General features: G+C 34.6%; 1 long non-coding RNA gene across 1 annotated transcript; it reads left to right on the top strand.

The window, feature by feature from the left end:
- The first annotated feature begins 1,561 nt into the window (after nt 1–1,561).
- Nucleotides 1,562–2,151, top strand: LOC142855588 (uncharacterized). The gene is made up of 2 exons (XR_012911530.1): nt 1,562–1,645; nt 1,860–2,151. It is a non-coding gene; the product is annotated as an uncharacterized LOC142855588 (long non-coding RNA).
- The last annotated feature ends 3,480 nt before the right edge of the window (nt 2,152–5,631 follow it).

Here is a 5,631-nt window from a genome sequence, read left to right as displayed (position 1 = left end):
GCGTAACCAGGAAGGAAGTCTAGTCACCGGGGGAGCAGGAAGTGAAGAGAGAGAGGAGAGGGAAGTGGCTGCTTTTTTAAAGGGAGAGAGACCACGCCCCAATGGGCTGGTATCTCAGCGGTGATAGGCTGGAGGAGTGGGAGGACCTCCCATAACAGAAACTCAGTTTTGTATCATTTATTTATTAATACCACATTTTGTCAAAAATATAGAAGGCATGAGTATCAAAATAATTTTCATACTTAGCAGTCAATGACCAAGTGATAAAATTCAAAAAAATCAAAAAAACTCCTGGCAGAGCTGTGAACAAAAGATAAACAGTACATTTACATTCATACTTTGGGGCATTATATCTCAGGAAACAAAACAAACTATTAAAACTGGAAATTAGTATATGGTAATGTAAGAATGACTGGGATAAGTATGTATGTTACATAATATTATCATTGCTTGTCAAAGAAATTTATAGTTAATAAACTATAATATCTTCATCTTTATATCAGAAGAGGTTGACAAATACAACCCTGGGAATCTTCCTTAGATAAATGGAGATATATGTTCAATTATAATCTGATACAAATACACTCATGGTAAGTTTGTTATCAACTTCTTACAGTTAAAAATATAAATATCTATATGAAAGGATAAATTCTATCATTAGTAGATGATTCAGCAATACTTATTTACGCACAAATATGAGTAAATTTTTAAAGAAACATTTATGCCTTCAAGATGAAGAAAAGATAATGAATGATATATGCTCTTGATTTTATCTAAATGAGATTGGAGGGTGAAAAAGTACATAACCTGTGCTTACAACTAGAATGTTCAGAGTTTGTCTGATACATAAGCTTAAGAGAAATTGATCTAATAAAAATTTACAATGCTTCACACACAATGTGTATATTTATAAAGGGTAAGTATGGTAATGCTTTTATGCATGCATTTCAATATGAGTGTATAGTATGTACGAGTGATCATACAGTAATAATTATTGTATGATATTCTATTTGAAAAACATATATAACCTAACTGAATCACCTTGAATGTAACCAGAAGTCTATATTCTAACACTGAAAAAGAACATAGTCAATAATTTGAAGAATTGGTTGAATGATTTGCTTCCATCTTGTACTTTTGTTTTTCACAACAGACTATGAACACAAAGTCCTTGGAGCTCATTTCATCCTGGAGAATAATTAACTATGAGCTTTCACTACATTCCTATAGTTCCCTATAATTTAACTGTGTGTTTTAGACAAAATTTAAATAAATTTCAATTTGACAACAAGACTACATTGTTAACAATATTTACAATTGATTTGAAATGCTTTATCAATTTTTCATCTACCTGCTTGACTCCCATCAGTCACCACATTTTGTTTTAATATTTTCATTCTTGTTCTATAAGAAGATTTCCTTGAGTCATCTTTAAATTTAAGAAGCCAACATAACCGTCTTCTCTATGTACACTGTTATGTGGTCCATGGTATTTGCATATTGCTCCCCAGGGAGGTCCCTGCCTTGTTGGCCTAAATAAAAGCTCAACTGTACTCTTGCCTTCACTGATAACTCTAATTACTTTATCTCCTCAAAATGATGTTTCCTGTCCAGTCCCTGTTTCTGCTATTTTTTTGCATTCTGGGTAAGAATAGTGATAGATGAAAGAAGGAATGAGGTTAAAGTAAAACGTCTGGTTGCCTATGTTTTCTGTCCATGTGTAATGAGGCAGGTCCTGTTGTTCTGGATGGGCATGTGAGGCTTAATTATGTGATGATGAGAAACTAAAAACACATAATCTGTGTTAACATGGAGATTCTGATTTACATGGACCTTGTACTATTCTGTTTTAATTTCAGGAACCAATGGTGATGTTGTGATGACCCAGACTCCACTCTCTTTGTCGGTTACCACTGGACAATCAGCCTCCATCTCTTGCCGGTCAAGTCAGAGTCTCTTACATAGTAATGGAAATACCTATTTGAGTTGGTTCCTACAGAGGCCAGGCCAGTCTCCACAGCTCCTAATCTATTTGGTGTCCAAACGTAACTCTGGAGTTTCTGACAGGTTCAGTGGCAGTGGGTCAGGGACAGATTTCACACTCAAAATCAGCAGAGTGGAGGCTGAGGATTTAGGAGTTTATTACTGCTTCCAGCGTACACATGTTCCTCCCACAGTGACACAGACTATAACAAAAACCTCCTTGCTTGGAGAGGTTCAGCTGCAATGTGCTGCTTGACTGGAGAAGAACAGTTCACTTGTATTACTGTGAGGTGCAGGTGCAAGGGGACCAGTGCAGTTGTTTGCACCTGAGAATTCTAGGTAAACTCTCATCCAGTTAGGTGAATTGTTTGGTTAGTCCTCATGTGATACGAATTTCTTGTCTTTCATTCTGTAACATCCTTGGTATTAATTCTACTGTATAATAATAATTTCATATCATTATTTCAGTTTAGTGTCTAAAATTTGTATACATATATAAAGTTTCATTATTTTCTTGAACTTCATTTTCAACGTTTCCTTTTAATCATGTATGTTCATTTGTTAGATTCTCTTTCCGCTTCTAAAATCCTTAAAAGTCTATCTATATTTCCTTTTATCTTTCTAAGTAGACTTGATAAAATTATTTTGAATATCTTTATAATTTTTTCTGTATCCTTTCTTAGGTCCATGCAACCAGACAGTTACCATGCTCATTTACCAGAGAGAGAGAAAGAGAGAGAGAGAGAGAGAGAGAGAGAGAGAGAGAGAGAGAGAGAGAGATTGCTATTTGTGAACCTAGGATAAATGTCTGTGAAAATTTTATTTCAGGTTTCTATACTGAGTTTCTCATGAAAATAAGCCTTTGATTTAACCTGTCTACTGTAGGCCATGCTTAGTTCACAGTGTGCATTGTGTTGCAATCTGTGTAGTTCTTTAATTGTACTCAACATCATCAAAACCTGCAAATGTTACCATGGTCTATGCTTGAACACTGAGGTCTTGTCTACCTACTAGTATGGGGGTCTTCTTTGTCTGGTATGTTACCTGATTTCCTGTGAATAGCAGGTGTGGGGCAGGATATCAGCGTTTCCACGGTCTTTTCAGATTTCTTTGATGTTTTCCGGTCTGTGGAAGAGCCCTATTCCTTTTTGCCTTAAGGTGAGCGTGATATTACACTTGGAACTAACCTTTTGTAAACAAGAGAACAATAGGATTTTCATGCCTTCTATGAAGAAGTAGAGTGAGAACTTTGCAGCAGTTCCATGCAGTGCCTGTGAAAAAGATTCACCACCAATAAACACTTCTGAGGAAGATGTAGGGACTGACACAGGACGCACTTATACATTCTGAGAGCTATAGAAGGCACAATTGCTTTCATATTGATCTTATATGAATACGGGTTATTAGACACAAAGTACTTCATATCCTTACAAGAACATTTGATATGTTTAAGTGGTTTAGTATCTTTATGGTGTCTTTTTTCACTTTGTTGTTTTATCTCATATATATTAGTTGGACAGTATTTATTATTGGTCCTGCTTCTTTAGTGTTAGTAAGCAGAGAAGGCATCAGTCATTATCCTAGAGGATGCCAGGAAACTTTGTAGATCATCTCTATGTTACCTTCAATCAATGCCTGTCTGTCTGTCTGTCTATCTATCTATCTATCTATCTCTCTATCTATCTATCTTTCTATCTATATATCATCTATCTATCATCTATCTATCTATCTATCTATCTATCTATCTATCTATCTATCTATCTACCTACCTACCTATCTACCTACCTGTCTATCTGTCTGTCTATCTAAATATCACTTATCTTTTATGATCTATCATCTGTCTCATTGTCTCTGTCTCTGTCTTTCTCCTGACAATTATACATACGTATACCATTTTACAAGTCTCATCTTAGAGTCTTTTCAAAAATGTTGACCTAATTCTTCCCATTAATCACATCCCTATTTTCACATCTTCTCTGTTTTTTTTTTCAAGACAGGGTTTCTCTGTGGTTTTGGAGCCTGTCCTGGAACTAGCTCTTGTAGACCAGGCTTGTCTTGAACTCACAGAGTTCCCAAGTGCTGGGATCAAAGGCATGTGCCAACACCACCCGGCTTCACATCTTCTCTTTTATACAGTTGTTGTGAACATTACTGGCCAAATATGTCCTAACAAATATTTGTGCAGTGTTTTCACATGTTAGTTTCAGAGAATGCCTTACTCTTTATAGTAAAGGGAACATGGTTCAAAATAAACAAAATGATACACCACAAAATAAATATTAAAACCTAAAAATACAATTATATTTTGAATCTTCTGTAATAACAAAACAATCAAATTAAACATTAATTAAAGTAATGCATGGATTGATGATATATGGAAACAATGAACCTGCTTATTCTTGATTAAAAGGTAAAATAAGAAATAATTTTAAAAGTAGATTAAAATTTTTTTAAGTATATTGAAATAAAACTAAAATAAAGAGAAACAATTCCAAAATAGGTCTTTATCAGGAAAGTATGTAGTCCTTGTTAACTCACAGATTTCCTCAGAAACTGTCCATGATTGTAATAGGTGTGAAAGATTGGATTAAGGTTTACAAACTTTTATAAACATAGGCCTAATGTGTGAAAATGTGTGTCAATTGTGTGGGGTTGGTTTTATTTTTTATTTATTTTTTGCCAGACTCACTTCAAATTCTTAATCAAAGTATTCACAAAATAATAGGTACTTTGTTACGGTATGTGTCAGCAATAAACCACATGTAATCAATAAAAAGAAAAACTTGATGAACCTGGTACAATCACTATAATAATTGCTTAGAATTCACTCCTTTATTCTAATGGTTTAATTTGATTCTATTAATTGATTAATTCTGCTGCTCTTTCAATATTTATTTTGCAAAGTCAGACAAAATCTCATTTCTTTATTTATAAATATCATTCATTTCAGATGTGAAGATGAATTTGAGTGTTTCTTCTACTCTGTGTGCAATGGTGTTAGACAGGTGGGGTGAAAAAATTCTATAAAATATGATTACAAAATAAGAAAACATTTTACCTAAAATGACATGGGCTGTATATACCATTCAGTGTTTAAGTGGATTACTTTTTATTGACAGGGAACCTGGGTTAGGATCTCAGTACCTAAATGGCAGCTCAAAACCTTGTATGACTCAAATTTCAGGGAATGTAATGCCCTGTTCTGAGCTCCAAGGGCACCATTGCACAGCTACATGCAAGCAAACAAAATATTCAGACACATAACATTTTAAAAAGGGAAATTTTACAAACTTGACAATGTGAATAAGACTTGGTGTGGCTTATACCTAAGCTGTCACTATAAACTTCAGATAGACAGTGCTGTTTGTGTTTGAAAATGACTTTAATGTTGTCTTTTTTATTTTACACAGTTGCTTTGCTAAGTGTAACATGGAGGGCCTGGCTTGTTTGTTTGTTGGAGTTTTTGTCCCGTCCAGTACCCCACAACTGTTTAGTCCCAAAGAAAATCACACAAAGATCACTATAAATTAAAAAGCTGATTGGTCCATTAGCTCTAGCCTCCCACTGGCTGTCACATCTTGATTAACCCATTTTTCTGATCTATGTTAGCCATGTGGCTCAGTACCTTTTTTCAGTGGGGCAGCTCAC

The sequence above is a fragment of the Microtus pennsylvanicus genome, chromosome 8 (genome assembly GCF_037038515.1).
Source record: "Microtus pennsylvanicus isolate mMicPen1 chromosome 8, mMicPen1.hap1, whole genome shotgun sequence".
Classification (NCBI taxonomy): Eukaryota; Metazoa; Chordata; class Mammalia; order Rodentia; family Cricetidae; genus Microtus; species Microtus pennsylvanicus.
The sequence above is the reverse complement of the archived record's forward strand: the minus strand, read 5'-3'. Positions and strand labels throughout refer to the sequence as shown.